Below are 20,263 nucleotides of genomic sequence, written 5' to 3'. Positions count from 1 at the left end.
AACACACAATACAACGCGTGTTTAGGATTTCTAGAGTGATGTTACCTCCCTGGTTTCATATACATTCCCTTCTATGCTCTCACAAAAATTTAATGTTATAGAAATTAAGATACAGGACAGTGGCTGTATTTCTGTTGTAGAATTTCTTAATTCTTATGTGATTGAAAAATAAGTCATATAATCACTAAGTATTAATAGAAGTCTGGGAATAAGGTCATGTGCTTTTTAATGTGTAGTTTTAGTCAATGTCACCCAGGAACTTCCTGGGTGTCCATTCACTTGTCTTCTTAAAGTAATCCTAGAAGAGGTGGTGCTCAAGGGGAGGTTTCCTGTAGCCCCGGGTCCTGTCCACGGTTAGCTTTATTCTTCCTCTTTCTGAATAAATGGTGGGAAGCAAGATGCTTTAACATCCCTACCTGAAGTCTGTCCTAGTGACCGCAGGCAGAGTTAACGTCTTATTAATTGTCAAAGAACAGCACCAGCTCCCTCTCTTGGGTTTTACATTGTGATCATGAGGGATGGCGTGACTGGACCACTGAAAAAAACTGCAAAATGTCACTGCATTCTTTCTCGGTGGTCATCCATTGTTGCTAGACATGGAGGTCACGGTAGCTACATCCTTTTGACGACTTTGCTGCCAACTTAAAACAGCTAAACATACACATATAAACAAAATATAATTCATAGTCTACAAGTCAGTCATTCAAAGTGAAAACTTAAGAGTAATCCATACCATAACTGCTAAAATCTGAGAGATTATCTAGTTTTCTTTCTTTAAAGGGCCACGTGTAGAAAAGTTAATAAAAACAGCCAACATCAAAAGAAACTTTAGAAAGCATTATGCTATTATTAAATATTCAGAATGTAAATGAAAAGAGAAAAGCTTAATTTTTAATGCTATTGAAGTTTTATCAGAGATCATGTAAACCTACCAGGTTTTGGCCCCAAATCAGGGAGATGCTCTTCAGATATTTAAGGAATTATAATGGGGGAGAGGGGTAAGGAGGGGCTAAAGGCTAGCATTTAAAAAGTACCTTAAAAAAATTCCTTCTCTAGTCTCAACTGGTGGGTGATTTGTCCTCCAGAGGACATTTGGTAATTTCTGGGGATAATTTTGTTTGTCCCCGCTGAGTGGTGTTGCCTCGAGAATTACTCCTGTCTAGTAGGTAAATGCCAGAGATGGCTGCTGAACGAAATATTATCCAGAAGGGTGTTCTTGATGCTGAAACTGAGAAAGTTTGTTTTCATCCAAGGTCAGATTCATGGGCTCTTCAGTTTGGAAGGGAACTTGGAAAGTAAATACCCCAATCTACCATACAGAGTCTCATAATGCTGCAGTCCGATAAGGCAGTATTTTTGAGGTTATAACTGTCAATGTTTGTTTTCTCTGTGACTGTTTGTTCATATCCACCGTTTGTATGAAAACACCACCTTTAAGATTGTTTTAAAATGCAGCTCATACCACATAAATGGTCCATCGTTGACTGGCTTTCAATTGATAATCACCGGACCCAGATGGCATCATCGACTCGGTGGACATGAGTTTGAGCAAGGTCCGGGAGTTGGTGATGGACAGGGAAGCCTGGCGTGCTGCAGTCAATGGGGTCACGAAGAGTTGGACATGACTGAGCAACTGAACTGACCCAGATTTATCCAAGCATTTCCACTTGATGTCTGAAGCTCAGCGTCATGCTCTCTTTAGTATCTAGCCATTGGGAAGCACTTTGTCAAGCGCTAAAGCTAATTAACATGCCTACATGAAACGTGGGTATTTTAAAATACAGAGTCACAGGCGCTGTACGTGAAGGAAAGGTTTTTAAGATGAGAACACCTTGGAGTGCACGGCACTGAATGTGTGAAACCTCCCCAAGAGAAATCCTTAAGAACAGAACTTGTTGAAGCTCCGGAATGAAAATTTTGGTGCGATCTGAACCAGAGTTCTCTGCTAGGTTGCCAAGGATGCAAGAGTAATGCCTTCTATCCTTGGGCTTACATTTCTCATAAACTACTTCAGTCCTGCCCCTCCACAGAAGTAATTTTTTCCTTAAAAATTTTTTTTAGCTACAACATAGCTGCTGTATTCCTAGGTGAATTCCTGCTGTATTCCTGCCCCACATTGAAAAGTTGGCTTTTCATCCCTAGTGACCAGGGGTCTACCCCTCTGTCTTGACCAAGATATGACCATCCAACATTTTCAAATAACTCCAGAGTGTTCCTTGGCCATGGAAGGGAGCTGCTCACCTAGTGAAAACACTCCGGGGCCTCCATCTGCCTGTCTACAGTTGAAGGTCGGACTAGGGAGTGTTCGAAGTCTCTTTCCACCCTGAAATTCAATTAAGCCACACAGGAGAGCTTGGGAATGGAAACAGCACTGTCGTCATGCCACAGGAAAATTTAAAGTTGAATTTTAAAAACAGCACTTGACAGGAGGCAATAGCATCAGATCAACTATTTTTCTTTTTCATTTTCTTATTTTTCCCCCCTTTTTGAGAAGTCTTGATACCAAGGGAACTATCAGCTGTCCTTATAAAAACAAAGCACAAAAAATAGATTAATTCACTTCAGCTTCCTATTGTTTGAGTCATACTTTGAAAAGTCACTCCTGGGGCACACCCGCTCTGGACGTCCAGGCAGACATTTTAAAAGGAGGAGATTTTTGGTCCATGAAGTAAGACTACAGATATTCATCTCTGTTCACTAACTGTCTAGACATGGGAAACATCTGGGAAAAAGACCAGTATTTTCATATAAATTTCCTTCCACGCTTCTTCTAGGCCTTGCTCAGGAAACTGCTTACTGCTGATAAAAATCATCAGACTCACAAACTCTTTCCTTTGTGTGCTTATCAGCTCCTTCTTTCTGCTCCTTCCTAATCAATGCAAAAGGGAAAGAATCTTTTTTTTCTAGCTGATCATCTATGCAAACACTTTTCTGTGTTCAATGGACTTCTGCTTGTACTTTGAGTTACAAGGCTGTCACTTTCTGAATCTTTCTGAATATGCTCGTTCCATCAAGATGGTGTGTTTTTTGTCTGGATGCTGTGGTTCGATTCTGTCTCTAACCTGGTCTTAGCCTGTCTGCATCGTGGACCAGTTACTCCTTGGTGATCTGGTTCTGCTTTGTCTACAGAGAGCTCCCTGGTCACTCAACCTCACAGTGAGCCCTTACTTCTTCTTTTTTTGGTTTAATCAACTTTTATTTTGTATTGGGGTATAGCGGATTAATGCCTGGAAAATCCCATGGATGGAGAAGCCTGGTAGGCTGCAGTCCATGGGGTCGCTAAGAGTCGGATACGACTGAGTGACTTCACTTTCACTTTCCACTTTCATGCATTGGAGAAGGAAATGGCAACCCACTCCAGTGTTCTTGCTTGGAGAATCCCAGGGACGGGGGAGCCTGGTGGGCTGCCGTCTATGGGGTCGCACAGAGTCGGACACGACTGAAGTAATGCAGCATCAGCAGCAGCAGCATAGCTGATTAACAGTGTTGCAATAGTTTCAGGTGGACAGCAAAGGGATTCAGCCATACATATGCATGTATCTATTCTCCCCTAAACTCCCTTCCCATCCAGGCTGCCACACAGCATTGAGTAGAGCTCCCTATGCTGTACAGGAGGTCCTTGTTGGTAATCCATTTTAAATATAGCAGTGTGTACATGTCTATCCCAAACTCCCTAACTATCCCTTCCCCCCATTCTTCCTCTTTGGCAGTCATAAGTTTGTTCTCTGTGAGTCTCTTTCTGTTTTGTAAGTTCATTTGCATCATTTCTTTTTGGATTCCACATATAAGGGATGTCATACAATATTTCTCCTTCTCTGTCTGACTTGCTTCACTTAGTATGGTACTCTCTAGGTCCATCCATGTTGCCTGCACATGGCCTTATATCATTCTTTTTAATGGCTGAGTTATAGTCCATTGTATATATGTGGCACATCTTTATCCATCCCTCTGTTGATGGACATTGAAATTGCTTCCACGTCTTGAGTTCTGACTTCTTAACCCATAGCAACCATTGTTTTAATTAAGTGGTCCTGACAGCATGTTTCTCTTGTATTATTAGATTTTTTAAAAAGCTGGATATGTCTTGTTTGCCCAAATAGTTGCAAGAGATCAGATCCTACAGTGCATACAAGTGTGTATGCTGCTAAAGATGTTCCATAGATGTGGCTGTTTCCTGGGATATTGTGACTAGTTCTACTGTCTGATGAATCTCAGGCTCTTGTCTTTGTCTTTGACATTCACTGCAGTAAATCCATGGAAAGGCGGAAAGACTTAACAATCTGTACATAATCTTTGCCACAATGGATGGCATTGCCATTCTCTCCTTGTTCAAGTCCACATGGCAGGATGGCACTTAATGGATTGAACATAATGATATAGATCATGTTGGTTGTGAGTGATTGAACCTCACTGTTGGAAAGAGTCTGAGAGATCATCTGGTGAAATAGTTCCTGTTGAAATGGTTATAACAATACACACAGCTGTAAGTCGGTTTCTAAACGCTCTAGGAAGAGTTGACTCATTGGAAAAGACTCTGATGATGGGAGGGATTGGGAGCAGGAGGAGAAGGAGACGACAGAGGATGAGATGGCTGGATGGCATCACTGACTCAATGGATGTGAGTCTGAGTGAACTCCGGGAGTTGGTGATGGACAGGGAGGCCTGGCATGCTGCGATTCATGGGTTCGCAAAGAGTCGGACATGACCGAGCGACTGAACGGAACTGAACTGAACGTGGTTCAGACTAAAAATATCTAGAATTCCTACTTTTGACTAAAATTGCATCAGTTAAGGATGATAACAATGATTATTTCACCCTCATGTGTGCGTGCTTAGTCGCTTCAGTCCATGAGACCTCATGGACTATAACCTGCCAGGTTCCTCTGTCCATGGGATTCTCCAGGCAAGAATACTGGAGTGGACTGCCATTCCCTCCTCCTTCCCAACCTAGGGGTTGAAACCATGTCTCTTCTAGTCTCCTGCATTGGCAGGCACGTTCTTTACCACTAGCACCACCTGGGAAGTCCCTGAGCAAGTCTCCCCTGACCAGGAATTGAACCTGGACTGTGATGGTCAGAGTGCCAGATCCTAACCACTAGATCACCAGGCACCCGGGAGACGCATTTCATCCTCATAGGAAATCCTGATTAGTCAGTTAGGTAGACAGACATATATCTATTATTGATTAATAAAAAGTAGATATGTTTTATTAATATTTTATTATTATTAATAACTACAATCCACTAAGCACAAAAGCATATGTAGAAGTATAGCTGTTACAGAGGAAGAAAAGATAGTGCAAAGAATTGTGGTTCTGAAAAAGCAGTCAATCGGACATCTAGTCCAGCCTACTTAGATGGGGCATAAGAATTATGAAATCCAAAGAAATTAATATTTTAGGGCACAGAGGTGAAATTGGCAGGACTCATATCTCATAACTAACCTCCTGTTGCTTTTACAATTTATCTTTCTATAGAGTTGTAGGAATGAACCAATAACCTAGTAGAAAAAAAGTAAGAGGGCAAATCCTTTGAGATGCTAAATTGTCTGAAAATGGGGTAAGTGTTGTTGTGTTGAAAGAAAGTCATCAAGAATAAGCTTTCATCCCCAAGTTTAAAGTATAATTCATATTAAACTATTTATTGACATAATGCATTATAGCATTTACTGTCACTGTTATTTATTCTGTAGAAAAGTTAATAATTAAAAAAAATCTAATGGAATTCGTTAATGGGGAAAATATCACTGACATATTGAGACAGAGATGTTTGGTTAGGTACGGGGTTGGCATTGAGCGTAGATTTCTTTGTGAGAGAGGAAAGTGAAGAACTGCAGGAAATAATCAATTAAGAGGAAAAATTTACTCTTTGCATCTCATCTAACTTCTTCTAAACGGTTACCATGAACCAGCCTGCAGCTCTGTTTGGTAAAGCTTAATTTCCATTGCTTTCCAGTTAATTCACACTGTAGCTGATACAGTAGAAATTCATACTCAGGTCTGGACATGGCTCTGAAGAAGTTAGTTAGATATATGGTATGAACAACTACAAATAAATGAAAATCACCTTCTCCACTGGCAGGTAATGGATTTTCATGACTTCCAGAAGGTTGAAGAGTGTAATTCTCTGTCACAATGTTGGGCACAAGTTTCGGAAGTAGAAAAATTATTTTCTTCCTTTAGTGACCAGTAGCCCTATCTATGGGTATGGAAGACAGACATTAAAAAATGAACAGAAAATTAATTCTTGTGCTGTACATAACTTATGGAAAATATATTTTAACATGTGACCATGTCAAAGTGAGAAATGAATACATTTTTCCAAAAAGCTAAGTTAAAATGCCTTAGCTTCATCTTCAGGCCATGACCTTATTTATTTCCCTGTTAAGTCTAAGTTGAAAATGATCAGGAAGGTGAGGCCTCTATGCACCAACATTCATAAATACATAGAGAAGGAGCTGCAAGGCTATTTAACACTAAGAATCATTTTTAAAAGATTACATTAACTGTTTACCTCTAGAAGAACCAAATATTTAAAAAATAAGTTTAAAAGCTGTGTAGTTGACGTGCTCTTTTAAAGAGTACTTTTGCTGGCTCGATGATGATACTTTAATATTTCCCCTGAAAGAGCCTACTTTTAATTTTATTTTTAGCATCTTTCAACCAAAGCATCAAATTAGAGTTTTTAAGAGCTCTTTTATTTAGAGGTCATTCTTTGTGATTCAGATTCTCCAGTCAACACCTAATTTCCATGTTCATCATGGAAGCAGTAATATAATTAAATGAAATCTACAGACAGGCTCTAGATTTTATTTCAGCTCTAACTGCAGTATTCTACCACACCCAACTCTTACAAGAAATGCCAAGGACAAGTAAAACGGAAGGATTTAATTAAATCTCCTTTAGAATCCTCCCCAAACTCCCATTAACTTTGCTAAGCAGTGGAAATAGCCCACATTTGGGTAACAATAATTTGGAACTTCATTAGTGTGCACAGTAGATCATGCTTTAAAGATAGAATTAGATCCACTATAAGGGGACTAAGAATTAGATCCACTATAAGGGGACTAAGATTACAAGGAATGATAAACAGGCTTAACCAATAGGTTGATAAATGACTGTGAAGATGGATTGATAAGTGGGTACTTGGTCACTTACTGGACTGTTTATAGAATAAAGCCTTCCATTAATTGAAACTGGAGGTCAGAAAATGAGTAATTAAGATCCTGTGTGTGTGTGTTTGTTTTTTTTTTTTTATTTTGTTTTGAAGAAAATCTCCCTGTTATACTCCAGTGCATAGTTACCCCACAGTAAATCAGGTTTGGTAAATCATATCTGTATTTTCTTTGAGGTTCTTTTCTTTTTTTTTTTTATTTGGCTGTGCTATGCAACACGTGGGATCTTAGCCCCTGGCCAGGGACTTAGGAAGGAGAATGGGGCAAAGAGTAAGAAAGCACGTTACAAGACAGCGTTGGGAAGTAGAGGTGGGCTCCCTAGGGAAGGTCAGAGAAGACCATGGCGCCTCCTGCCAGAGAGGTTATATCCAAGGAGTAATGAGGGACCTGACAAGATGAGGATGTCACGGACTAGTCATTACTCTCTTCCATCATCATCTTCCTTGTAACTGAACACATCTTTGTGGAAACCTGTATAAGCTGGTTGATGTGCTTGGCCTCCTTCCCTCGTGGTCATAGAAGGGGCCCTGTAATCAGAGTTTGTACCAAGCTGGCTGCAGTAATTGGTTCAGGGAAGGGACCATCAGCCAACTGGACCGAGCACCACCTTTCTGAGGCTTTGGCTGGAAATTCCTGAAAAAGATGATTTCTTCTCACTGAATTTTCTGGCTGTAGGCAATGGCACCCCACTCCAGTACTCTTGCCTGGAAAATCCCATGGATGGAGGAGCCTGGTAGGCTGCAGTCCATGGGGTCGCTAAGAGTCAGACACGACTGAGCGACTTCACTTTCACTTTTCACTTTCCTGCATTGGAGAAGGAAATGGCAACCCGCTCCAGTGTTCCTGCCTGGAGAATCCCAGGGATGGGGGAGCCTGGTGGCTGCCGTCTATGGGGTCACACAGAGTCGGACACGACTGAAGTGACTTATCAGCAGCAGCAGCAGTAGCAGGGATCTTGTAAGCCTAGAACTGCTACTGGGCCACCTTGCCAACCTATAGAGTAAGCCTGTCTGAAAAGGAAGCCAAGCAAACAAGAAACAGAGCCTGGAGGTGAAGAGAGAGTTTCCTGGGGAAACGTGTGCATTCCTGAAACCCTGCATGCCCAAGGCAGCCTGCCCCTTTCTTAGGCAAGGGGGCCAATACATCCCCCACCAGATCAGGCTGGTTTGAGTTGAGTTCTGTCATATGTAATTTTAGTGTCTGCTGATATGGTCAGTCCTGGAGGAGGAAATGGCAACCCACTCCAGTATTCTTACCAGGATAAGCCCATGGACAGAGGAACCTAGTGGGCTACAGTCCATGGAGTTGCAGAGTCAGACACATTGGACATGACTTAGCAACCGAACACGCATGATGTGGTCAGTAACTACAAACAGCTTCACCCACCATGTAGACTTTAGATTCTATGTGGGAGGCAATTATGAACTCTGCAGTTTTGTGATTTTTGTCAGGAGTGAATCATATTAGGGTTCAAAATTAGGACATATTAAACTGAATTTTGTGATGTTTAATATGAATATCTTTATGTAAAAATGAGTTAAGAATGGAAAAAGGAAACAAGCTTAAACTTGAAATAAGCAGGAAATAAAGTTCTTAGAATAGCAAGGAGACATAAGAAAGGCTTCCAAAGTGATCAATGCAAAGAAATAGAGGAAAATAATAGAATGGGAAAGACTAGAGATCTCTTCAAGAAAATGAGAGATACCAAGGGAATATTTCATGCAAGGATGGGCACAATAAACGACAGAAATGGTATGGACCTAACAGAAGTAGAAGATATTAAGAAGAGGTGGCAAGAATACAAAGAACTATACAAAAAAAGATCTTCATGAACCAGATAACCACGATGGTGTGATCACTCACCAAGAGCCAGACATTCTGGAATGTGAAGTCAAGTGGGCCTTAGGAAGCATCACCATGAACAAAGCTAGTGGAGGTGATGAAATTCTAGTTGAGCTAATTCAAATCCTAAAAGATGATGCTGTGAAAATGCTGCACTCAATATGTCAGCAAATTTTGAAAACTCAGCAGTGGCCACAGGACTGAAAAAGGTCAGTTTTCATTCCAGTTGCAAAGAAGGGCAATGCCAAAGAATGCTCAAACTACCGCACTATTGCACTCATCTCACATGCTAGTAAAGTAATGCTCAAAATTCTCCAAGCCAGGCTTCAACAGTACCCGAACCGTGAACTTCCAGATGTTCAAGCTGGATTTAGAAAAGGCAGAGGAACCAGAAATCAAATTGCCAACACCCATTGGATCATAGAAAAATCAAGAGAATTCCAGCAAAACATCTACTTCTGCTTTATTGATTACGCCAAAGCTTTTGACTGTGTAGATAACAACAAACTGTGGGAAATTCTTAAAGAGATGGGAATACCAGACCACCTTACTTGCCTCCTGAGAAATCTGTATACAGATCAAGAAGCAACAGTTAGAACTGGACATGGACATGGTTCCAAATAGGAAGAGGAGTACATCAAGGATGTATATTGTCACCCTGCTTATTTAACTTATATGCATAGTACGTGATGAGAAATGCTGGGCTGGATGAAGCACAAGCTGGAATAAAGATTGCCTGGAGAAATATCAGTAACCTCAGATACACAGATGACACCACCCTTATGGCAGAAAGTGAAGAGGGACTAAAGAGTTTCTTGATGAAAGTGAAAGAGGAGAGTGAAAAAACTGGCTTAAAACTCAGCATTCAAAAAATGAGGATCATGGCATCTGGTCCCATCACTTCAGGGCAAATAGATGGGGAAACAATGGAAACAGTGAGAGACTTTGTTTTCTTGGGCTCCAAAATCACTGCAGATGGTGACTGCAGCGAAGAAATTAAAAGATGCTTGTTCCTTTGATGAAAAGCTATGACCAACATAGGCAGAGTAGTAAAAGCAGAGACATTACTTTACCAACAAAGGTCAGTCTAGTCAAAGCTATGGTTTTTCCAGTAGCCATGTATGGATGTGAGAGTTGGACCATAAAGAAAGTTGAACGCCTAAGAGTTGATGCTTTTGAACTGCGGTGTTGGAGAAGACTCTTGAGAGTCCCTTGGACTGCAAGGAGATCAAACTAGTTAATCCTAAAGGAAATCAGTCCTGAATATTCATTGAAAGGACTGATGCTGAAGCTTAAACTCCAATACTTTGGTCACCTGATGCAAAGGACTGACTCATTAGAAAAGACCCTGATGCTAGGAAAGATTGAAGGCAGGAGGAGAAGGGGATGACAGAGGATGAGATGGTTGGATAGCATCACTGACTCTATGGACATGAGTTTGAGTAGGCTCTGGGAGTTGGTGTTAGACAGAGAAACCTGGTTTGCTGCAGTCCACGGGGTCACAAAGAGTCAGACATGACTGAGCAACTGAACTGAACTGAAAGTTCTTAGAGAAAATGCTTGTTTTATTCCACCTTATAGTTGTTTGGTTACCATAGTTCCTTGATGTTTTCTATCCCCTGCAGCAGAAATATCTATCGATTTGAAATAAATAGGACTGAATGTAAATAGCTGTTAAAATGGAATCGAAAGAAAAATCGCTTACTCGCTGTTGTTTAGTCACTCAGTCATGTCCAACTCTTTTACGACCCCATGGACTGTAGCCTGCCAGGCTCCTTGGTCAATGGGTTTCCCAGGCAAGAATACTGGAGTGGATTGCCATTTCCTTCTCCAGGGGATCTTCCTGACCCAGGGATCGAACCTATCTCTCCTGCATTGGCAGGTGGGTTCTTTACCACTGAGCCACCTGGGAAGCCCATCTGTTTACTGGGTACCACAGAGTCTAAAGCCATTTTCTGATTTTGTTTTATTATTTGCATGACAATCAGATGGGATGGGCATTTTCTTCTCCACGTTTCAGACGAGGAAATCCAGTGGAAATAAAATGACACAAAGATAAAAAAATACGCAGCAGGATAAGTGGTTGCCAAAGCCACTCAATGTTGGGATGGTCTGTCTTGGCTGGGATGGTGCTCTGTAACCCACCACCTGTTCAGGAATGGATGCTGATGTGAAATGCCGCACGGAGCTTGTGGGACATTGCTTCAGTGTTGATTCTAAGTTATGAGAACATATTCTGATGGGCTGACTTTCTTGGTGCTCATTAGAGAAGTAAAACCTACTAATGGAAGAGGTCACCAGCATTAACCTTTTCTCTCCTGTTTAGAAAACCCAGATTATTTTTCTCTCTCTCCTTCCCTTCTTGTAGAATTCTAGTACCAGAACCTCGAAGCCAAGTTTTCCCAGGTATGTGTTATTTTATAACCACTTCAAACAAGAGGCCCTCTGAACTGACAGTAGCTTCAAAAAATGTCTTTGTGGTAAATTAAAGCAAGGCCGCTGATCACGGAAGGTAAACAGGTGATGAAATGCATCATTAGTACCTCATCCGTAATTCATCTCCCCCGCAGCAGATGACAGAGCATTGGGGTGAGAGTCGAGGGTGCTCAGAAGTGCAGGCTCTGGGGTCAGCCCAGCAGATTCATTACAACCCAGTGGAAAGCGCGGCCTGTCTCTGTGTCAATTACGGCTGCTTGATAACGGATATTATGTCAAGGTCTGTTCTTTCTCAAAATGCAGCCACACATTTTAAAATCATTACGAGAGTAAGCATGAGCCCCATGGCCTCGGAGTTCAGTTCATTTATTATGTCCCATTAGGACATGAAGATGCAGGCTGGGGTCTGGGGAAGGTGGGCAGGGTTGGCAAGGTCCAGGGAGAACCCAGGGCCCAGACCCTTGTGCTTCCTTAACAGAGATGTGGAACTTTGGGCTTCCCCAATGCCTCAGTGGGTAAAGAATCCACCTGCAGTGAAGGAGACATGGGTTTGATTCCTAGGTCAGGAAGATCCCTGGAAGAGGGCATGGCAACCCACTCCAGTATCCTTGCCTGGGAAAGCCTGTGGACAAAGGAGCCTGTCGGGTTCCACGGGGTCGCAAAGAATCAGACATGACTGCAGGGACTGAGCACAAGCAGAGCCGTGGTTTGTTTGCCCTAGTAGTCATTTACGATCTGCGTGATATGAGAAGCAGGGGAAGTCACCATCATAATCACTCCTGCTGCAGGGCAACCTGGGCCATCTCTAGGAATAAACCGGATCCAGATTTCAGTGGAGACTGAGAAGGTTTAATGAAATGAAGTGCTTTCTGCTGGACTCTCTCTCTGCTGGGGATGGAAACTTGCTGGTTGTCTTTCTCCTTTCTTTCAAGAACTACATGTGTACTCTTCTTTCACATTTTGGCCTGTCCGAGCTGCTCCCTTTGTCACGTGTTTGGTGTGGATTTAACACACATGACCCATCATCCAAGGGCAGGCTCCACACTGCAGAAATAGTCTGGTCTGGTCTCTAGGCTGATGTGCAGATGCTAGAGACAGGAGTGGGGGTGTTGTAACTCAGCATGCATATATGGGGATGAAGATAGATCATTCAAACCCTCTTGTAAGAAATCGAGGGTGCTCAGAAGAGCAGCCCCTCCCGAGTGGGCTTCATTTTCCAGTCTGGAGCCCTGTTTCGAGGTGGTTGTGAAGGGCTGGAATCCGGGCCCTGCACACCCTGCAGGAATGAACAACTCATGTTCCTTTCATGTTCAAATCCCCCCTTTACACCAGAGGGAAGCCCCAGTGGAAAGGATTCAGGACATTCAGTTCCTCATCTCCACATGGGAAACTCCTCACTAATGTGCCCTCCCACAGATGCCCCGCCCCCCTCCTCCTTCCGTGCTCTGGGAATCACAATGTAGAGTGAGCTGATCTTGACCTCTGGGTGTCTCCACTTGCAAACAGGCTGTCAGGTGGAGTGGGCTACATGGGCTCATGTGTCTCCTGGCTGGGTTTCCACAGATTCCTGTGTGTCAGAAACCTTTTCACGGAGCCAGCTGCCCTGGAGGGCACTGATGGGAACCCACCATTAGCACAGATCCATTTCAAAATGTGTAATGTGTGTTAATGTCTTGAATTAAATATACTGTCTGCTTTCTCAGGGAAACTTTAGAGCTACTTTCCACAAATCTAAGCACAAGGAAGAATCTACACAATTCTTCTTCCTTCAGGAGGGGGTGAGAAATCCAGACAGCCCCAAAATGATATCCTGACTCTGCAGTGTGAGGGCATGGACACTCACAGTCCCTGATGCATTTGTGATTCGGAGCTTACTTGTATCTGTGAGTCTGCACTTGTGACCTGCTCCTAAACACACACATGTGCACACACACATGCACAAAGGGGTATGTTGTTGTTCCATTGCTAAGTCGTGTCTGACTCTCTGCGACCCCATCAGCTGCAACATGGCAGGCTTCCCTGTCCTTCAGTAACTCCTGGAGTTTGCTCAAAGTCATGTCGGTCTAGTCGGTGATGCCCTCCAACCATCTCATCCTCTGCCATCCCCTTCTCCTTTTGCCTTCAATCTTTTCCACCATCAGAATCTTTTCTAATGAGTCGGCTCTTTGTATCAGATGGCCAAAGTATTGGAGCTTCAGCTTCAGCATCAGTCCTTCCAATGAATATTCAGGGTTGATTTCTTTTAGGATGGACTGGTTTGATCTCCTTACTGTCCAAGGGCCTCTCAAGTCTTCTCCAGCACCACAGTTTGAAACCATCAATTCTTTGGCGCTCAGCCTTCTTTATGGTCCCGCTCTCATATCCGTACATGACTACTGGAAAAGCCATAGCTTTGACTAGACACAGGGATATAGGCACACATAATTCCATTAGATTATATGGAAAGCATATTTCTTGAATAAAAGAAAAATGCAGACCCCTCACTTGTATGAATTTTGTGAGACTAAAATATTAAAAATTCCATACGTGTATATACACAATCTGTTTTCCTCTTCATCCATAGCTACGTTAGGTATTTGTTAGTAACTGAGAGAAAGATTTTAGAAATGAATCGTTTTGCAGAATCATTTGCTAAATGACTCAGAAATGCTCTGGTCATTTTTGATTCCTGTAATTGTTCAGTTTCTAGGGCGTTGTGTCCCCAGAAGCAACTCCTGGACCATTTATGACCTTGTGAAGTTGTGTACTTCTCACTGTCATGGACCTCCCCCCCCCATTTAGTTTTAATATAGTGATTTCCTCCCATTGTCAGCTATTGAATGCAATGGAATATTATTAAAAATGAGCCATTTCCACAGTGCAGGGTCCTCTGGAAGAAACTGTTCTGTGTAATTCCTAAATTTCATTCATAATTATTTTAGGTTTAGCAGCTCAAAATGTTTTACAACATTTTAGTGAATTTTGCCAGCACATTTCATCTCCATGCCTTATTCTTTGCATGAACATAAGCATAGAAAATATACTATTTTATAAAATCAAAGGAAGGAGACATTTGTCAGCAGTTCCAGCCTCGATCTTAATTAATGAGAGTTTGTAAAATGCTAGACTAATTTTGACTGTAGCAGAATATCTTAAAAATATTTCATCTGGGCTAAAATCATTGAGTCAGTGGTGGTGGTTTAGTCGCTAAGTCATATCCGACTCTTGTGACCCCATGGACTGTAGCCCGCCAGGCTCCTCTGTCCATGGGATTTCCCAGGCAAGAATACTGGAGTGGATTACCATTTCCTTCTCCAGGGGATCTTCCTGACCCAGGAATTGAACCCAGTTATCCTGCATTGCAGGCAGATTCTTTACCAACTGAGCTATGAGGGAAGCCCATTGAGTCAGTAGGAGAAAACATTTCTTAATGATTTTAATTTTAGAATTGACAAATCCACAGAGAAGTTGAGAAGGTAGTCTTGAGTTCCTGCACCAGGATCACTTCCCCATTCCTAACATCTTAGAAGATGTTAATTATGATGACTTGTTTGTTGCAGTAAATGAACCAATACCGATGCACTGTCCTTAAATGAAGTTCTCTGTTCTGATTTCCTTGGTTTTTACCAACCGACCTGCTCTAGGATCCAACGTTACATGGAGTCATGTTATCCTTTGAGGCTCCTCTGACCTAGGACAGTTTCTCAGACCTAAGAATCATTCTTAAATACAGAGTCTTAGCTTTTCCTCTCTGTTCTCATTAACTACATACATTTAGGTAGTTTTATTTGTAGAGGGAGAACTGATTGGAGAAAGATGGGGAGAGGTGATGAATTCATTTTCTCATTGTGAATCAGTCCGATAGATTAGCTAATACTTTCAGGGAAAACCATCCAAAATCAGGAAACAATGGTGGGTTTAAAAGCACACTGGATGAATGATTTCCAGTGTCATGAGGAGATCCCCTGGCACGTCCATTACCGCGGGGAAGATAAGGGTGTTTATTCACTTATGCAGGGATTGTTTTTAGGGCCTGCTCTCACATGCCATTTTTCTGCCTTCCAAGATAAAAAGAAATAGTTTGTGACCATTTTCTATTTAAACAGAGAAGTTTTAGTTATTAGATAAACACATGTAACCCCCCACGAATTTATTTAAGTGCCAAGGCAATTCAAGTCATCCTAACCTGTATCATTCCTATTACTTAGTAGCAGGGTGATCACACCCAGGGGTGCTCAATGACCTTATCTTCCCAAGTAGCAGCCTCATTTCGTTTTCTTTTCTGTTCACACCCGTGTCATTCATTTGTAATATTTTAGGTGTTCGAAGTGTTTTACAAATTTTCTGCCTTCACATATAAATCTTATTTTTCAACTTGGAAAGTGTATTGGAGTGTCAGGTATTTAGGACATAACATTTTCTAATATGGAAAGTACACTGAGTATCCCGTCTAATAAGAAAGTATACTTGAGTATCGAAATTCAAACAGCTTCTCCTTTTAACTTATAATTTTGTTTTTCATCCCAAGATGGTGCCAAGTAAATTTGTTCACTTGCTGAGTTAGATTCCGTTTCTGTAGACAGTTCAGATTTATAAGCCATGCTGCACAAGCAATTATAGTAATCTAAAAAACATTTGAGACAGGCCCTTAATTTCACTCCAGGGGAATTTATTCTCGCCATTGCCTTATTTTAAGTGTGTGGAGTCCCAGTTTTTTGGGTGTGCTATTTGAAGTAGGTTGTCATGGAAGTTTTGTGATGAGCAAAGACATCCGATGAGGAGACAGGCGTGAGCCGTCTGTGAATCCGTTCTTCCCTTCCGTGAGTCACTGACAGTTGAACAAATGGTACCCTGTGCCGGGTACCACAGTGGTCTCTGGGGACCCAGTGAGGAGAGGTGACACCTTCTGAGAGGGAGCCTTTCTGTGCAAATAGAAGGAAGATGACAGACATAGAGTAACTGTGTAATGTTAGAACCAAGGTGGTATGGACAGGGGAGGGTATGGGGCGGCACCGTGCTCTCAGTGGGCACTTTCCATGCTGGCCGATCTGGGGTCTGGGGCGGAGCCTGAATGAGGGGTCGGGACCCAGCTCAGCTGAGCACAGACACAGGCATGGAACACCCAAACTTCTGACCTGGAAAGGGCATCACTGCAGTCGTCTTTAGAGTTGTGTTACACACAGGCTGTAGGTTTGTATTTTACATCAGATGATGGAGCAGACGCCTGTGAGAAAATGTCTGAATACGTCAAAGGAGGAAACCCAGAGAGTCATGTGGATGATGTTTGTGTCGGAGTTTCCCCTTCCTGCTCCCGGAGACATGCTGGCCCATGTGAAATCCGATTTAGAATGAACTGTGCTTTTTTTTTTTTAAGCAAATCTAGTATTTCTTCTAATGAAGTCAACATTTCAAAGAAAAGGATACAAAAATGTGTTTACTATGCTAACGACATAACTAATTTTTTATTTCCCAGCAAATTAAATACAATTTATTTACATTTAAAGGCATTCCTATTTTGATGATACTGTCTTCTTTAAATAAACTCCTGTGTGTGTGTGTGCTTAGTCGCTAAGTTGTGTCTGACTCTTTTTGTGACCCCATGGACTGTAACCCACCAGGCTCTTCTGTCCATGAAATTCTCCAGGCAAGAATACTGGAGTGGGTTGCCATTTCCGCCTCTAGGAAATAAACTTCTATTAGAGTTAAAATCAGTATCGTAGCTTTAACTGTAGATTAGTTTGTTTCTTACTCAGATTCCTAATGACAGATATAGTTTATGAATGATGGAGACCTAATTTCTGAAGAGGAGCAATATTTAAAATGACAAGATCCTGGAAGACGCACCTGTTGGCTCTGAACGAAGCCATGGAACGTCTGGGTGGGGCTTGGAGCTCTGTGCGAGATTCAGAGACGCAGGGGCTCAGTGTCACCAACAGACTCACCCTTTGGGCTGTTAGATTTCAACAGCTGGATCAAGTATGGGAAGAAACCTTGGCAGGTAATGAAGTAATTCAAGAAGGGTGGTTCTGAGTGGGTGTAGACTTAAAACACATGCACACAGTGTCTTGGAGACTGGATTAGCAGCAAGTTGTCTGGATTATAAAGACAGGCGTGGTTGGGGTATCCAAGCTGGTAAAACTAGGAAATGAGCAACATTTATTGTTTGTGTGATTTCAGCTACTCTGAGACCTCATTTCCTTTTCTCAGTGATATTTTCTAATTATTTCTGACATCCTTTCTTGACATTTCCCTCTTATATTAATATAGTCCATTCTTCTTAATTCTTGTTAAGGTATCAACTGAATCTATATATCAGACCAGACTTTTTGTTATAGCCTCTTAGAGAATTGTAAAGCAGTTATCTATATTGTCTGAACTCCCAGGAAATGTGCTTAATTGTTCCATAAATATTTCTTCTTATTGTCTATTTTAAGATATCATCTCTGAGTTGATTAAAAGACAATTTTTGATGGTATGATGATGTTCTGATGATCTGATGAGTTCTAATGGTATGGTAATCTGGGATGGTTGGTGGGGGATGTTGGTTTGGGTTGCTGCATTAGCTGGTAAGGCTGTGACGGTTGGTGGTGCTGAGATGGTCAGTGATGCTAAGACGGTGATGCTGTAATGGTTGATGAGGCTGAGATGGTGATGTTGAGGTGGTTGATGATGTTGAGATGGTGTAATGATGAATGGTGATACTGTGAGTGACCAGAGTATAAATGACTAGGTAGTGACCCTGTATGTAACATTCAGTTGTGAAGGTAATAATGAATGGGTAAAAAATGGCTTCTTGTTAAAAACATCTAATCAATTTCATGGAACACAAATCTTTGCCATCAAGAAGATAATTCTTCACATGTACAAGTGAAAACAAAAGTTAAGGAGATAAGCGGAGAACAGTAGGGCATGGATGCCATAGATGACTCTTTTCCAAAGGGCTCTTTTTCTCTTCCTTAGTTTTCTGCAGATATTAATCATGATGACAGAATTTTGTCACAACCCACCTGTATATCAAAAAGTATTTACTTTGAATAAATACTACTTAACAAGCATTACTTTTTATAGTGCCCAGTGCAAATTTTTATTTTCAGTGTAGTAATTGGTAATTAAAATAGATTTGGGTATCAATTCAGATTTATTTTCTCCTTTTAGATAAACCCATATGTTTTCAAAGGAGTGAAAAAGACAGACACTTAATACATATACATGATTTTATGATGTATTTATACTGAATAAAAGGTCTTCTAACAATGCAGTTGAAAGCTGTTTATTTCTTGTGAAGTCACTCAGTTGTGTCCGACTCTTTGCAACCCCATAGACTGTAGCCTACCAGGCTCCTCCATCCATGGAATTTTGCAGGTAAGAGTACTGGAGTGGGTTGCCATTTCCTTCTCCAGAGGATCTTGCCAACCCAGGGATCGAAACTGGGTCTCCTGCATTGCAGGCAGACACTTTACCACCTGAGCCACCTTCTTAGGAAATTTAAAACCTTGGCAGGTAATTTTGTTTCAATTTTTGTAACCTTTGTGGTTTATGTATCTTAACTCTGGCAATGTCTTAAATTAAGAAATCATCGAGCCCCAAATACTGTGGGTGAGGTATGTTTTCCTACTTCATCTGTTTTCCACCAGGAGCCATGTACATGTTGGGTGAGAGCAAGGGGAAGAGTGGCATGCCACTGCTCCTTGGTATCAACTTTGTGTCCTGGAACATGCACTGGAGGAAACCCTAATCATTGTCATCAAACAAAAAAGCAGACAAACCCCTCAAGGAGTGATAGAGCAATGGAGCCATAGAGCGGTGTGTGCATTCTCTGTGGTGTCTCCCTCGCAGCTCCTGGGGGCCAAACTTGGGGGAGAGGGTCTGGACCCCCGGACCCCAGCCCTGAGGGTGGCTCCTGGCAGCGGCTCAGGTTCTCCCACGCAGCCCCGCCTCCCTTCTCCCCCACCTCCTCTTCTTTCACCTCACTGCCTCCCTGTCTTTGACTTGCCCTTCAGAGTTCCAAACTCAAGCTGTTAAGTCCAATCATGACACCTGCCCTCTGTGTCCAGGTAGTGCCGCTGGGGACCGCCGTCTCCACCAGCCACTTGACCCCTCCCCTGGAGCCCGTGGGCTTGTGTGTGTGCATGTGTGTGTGTATGTGTGTGTGATACAATGGAAAATGCAAGCCACAGTGCTCTTTCTGTTAAGGTGACAAGTAGCCTCTGAATTTCCCTTTATATGTGCAACTTCCTCTCTGTGCTTTTATAAACAATATTATTTATTCATTTGTGTCAGGTTTTAGTTGTGGCATGTGGGCTTAGTTGGTCTGCAGCATGTGGGATCTTAGTTCCCCTACCAGGATTCAAACCCACATCCCCTGCCTTGCAAGGTGGATTCTTAACCACTGGGCCACCAGGGAAGTCCCTCTCTCTGCACTTTTACAAAGAGATCAAGTCAGCACAAACACTAGCTAAAATATGTATTTTTGCTCAATGTAGCTATTTTAGGGAACTTGATGCATTCAGTTATTAAATATAAAGGACATTCACTGAACAAAAGGATTAATGTATCGGAGATGAGCCACTTTGGTCAAAAATAGGAACTGAGATAATAAGACAGATCTGATGTGCGTGTGTGTGTGTGTGTGTGTGTGTTAGTTGCTCAGTCATATCCGACTCTTTGTGACCCCATAGACTGTAGCCCACCAGGTTCCTCTGTCCAAGGGATTTTCCAGGTAAGAATACTGGAGTGTTTCGCCATTTCCTTCTCCAAAGATAGATCTGATAATGACCTATAAATAAATACGAGAGGGACAGGGTCCTGACATCATCAGTATGAAACACAATTT

The sequence above is a fragment of the Bubalus bubalis genome, chromosome 13 (genome assembly GCF_019923935.1).
Source record: "Bubalus bubalis isolate 160015118507 breed Murrah chromosome 13, NDDB_SH_1, whole genome shotgun sequence".
NCBI lineage: Eukaryota > Metazoa > Chordata > Mammalia > Artiodactyla > Bovidae > Bubalus > Bubalus bubalis.
The sequence above is the reverse complement of the archived record's forward strand: the minus strand, read 5'-3'. Positions refer to the sequence as shown.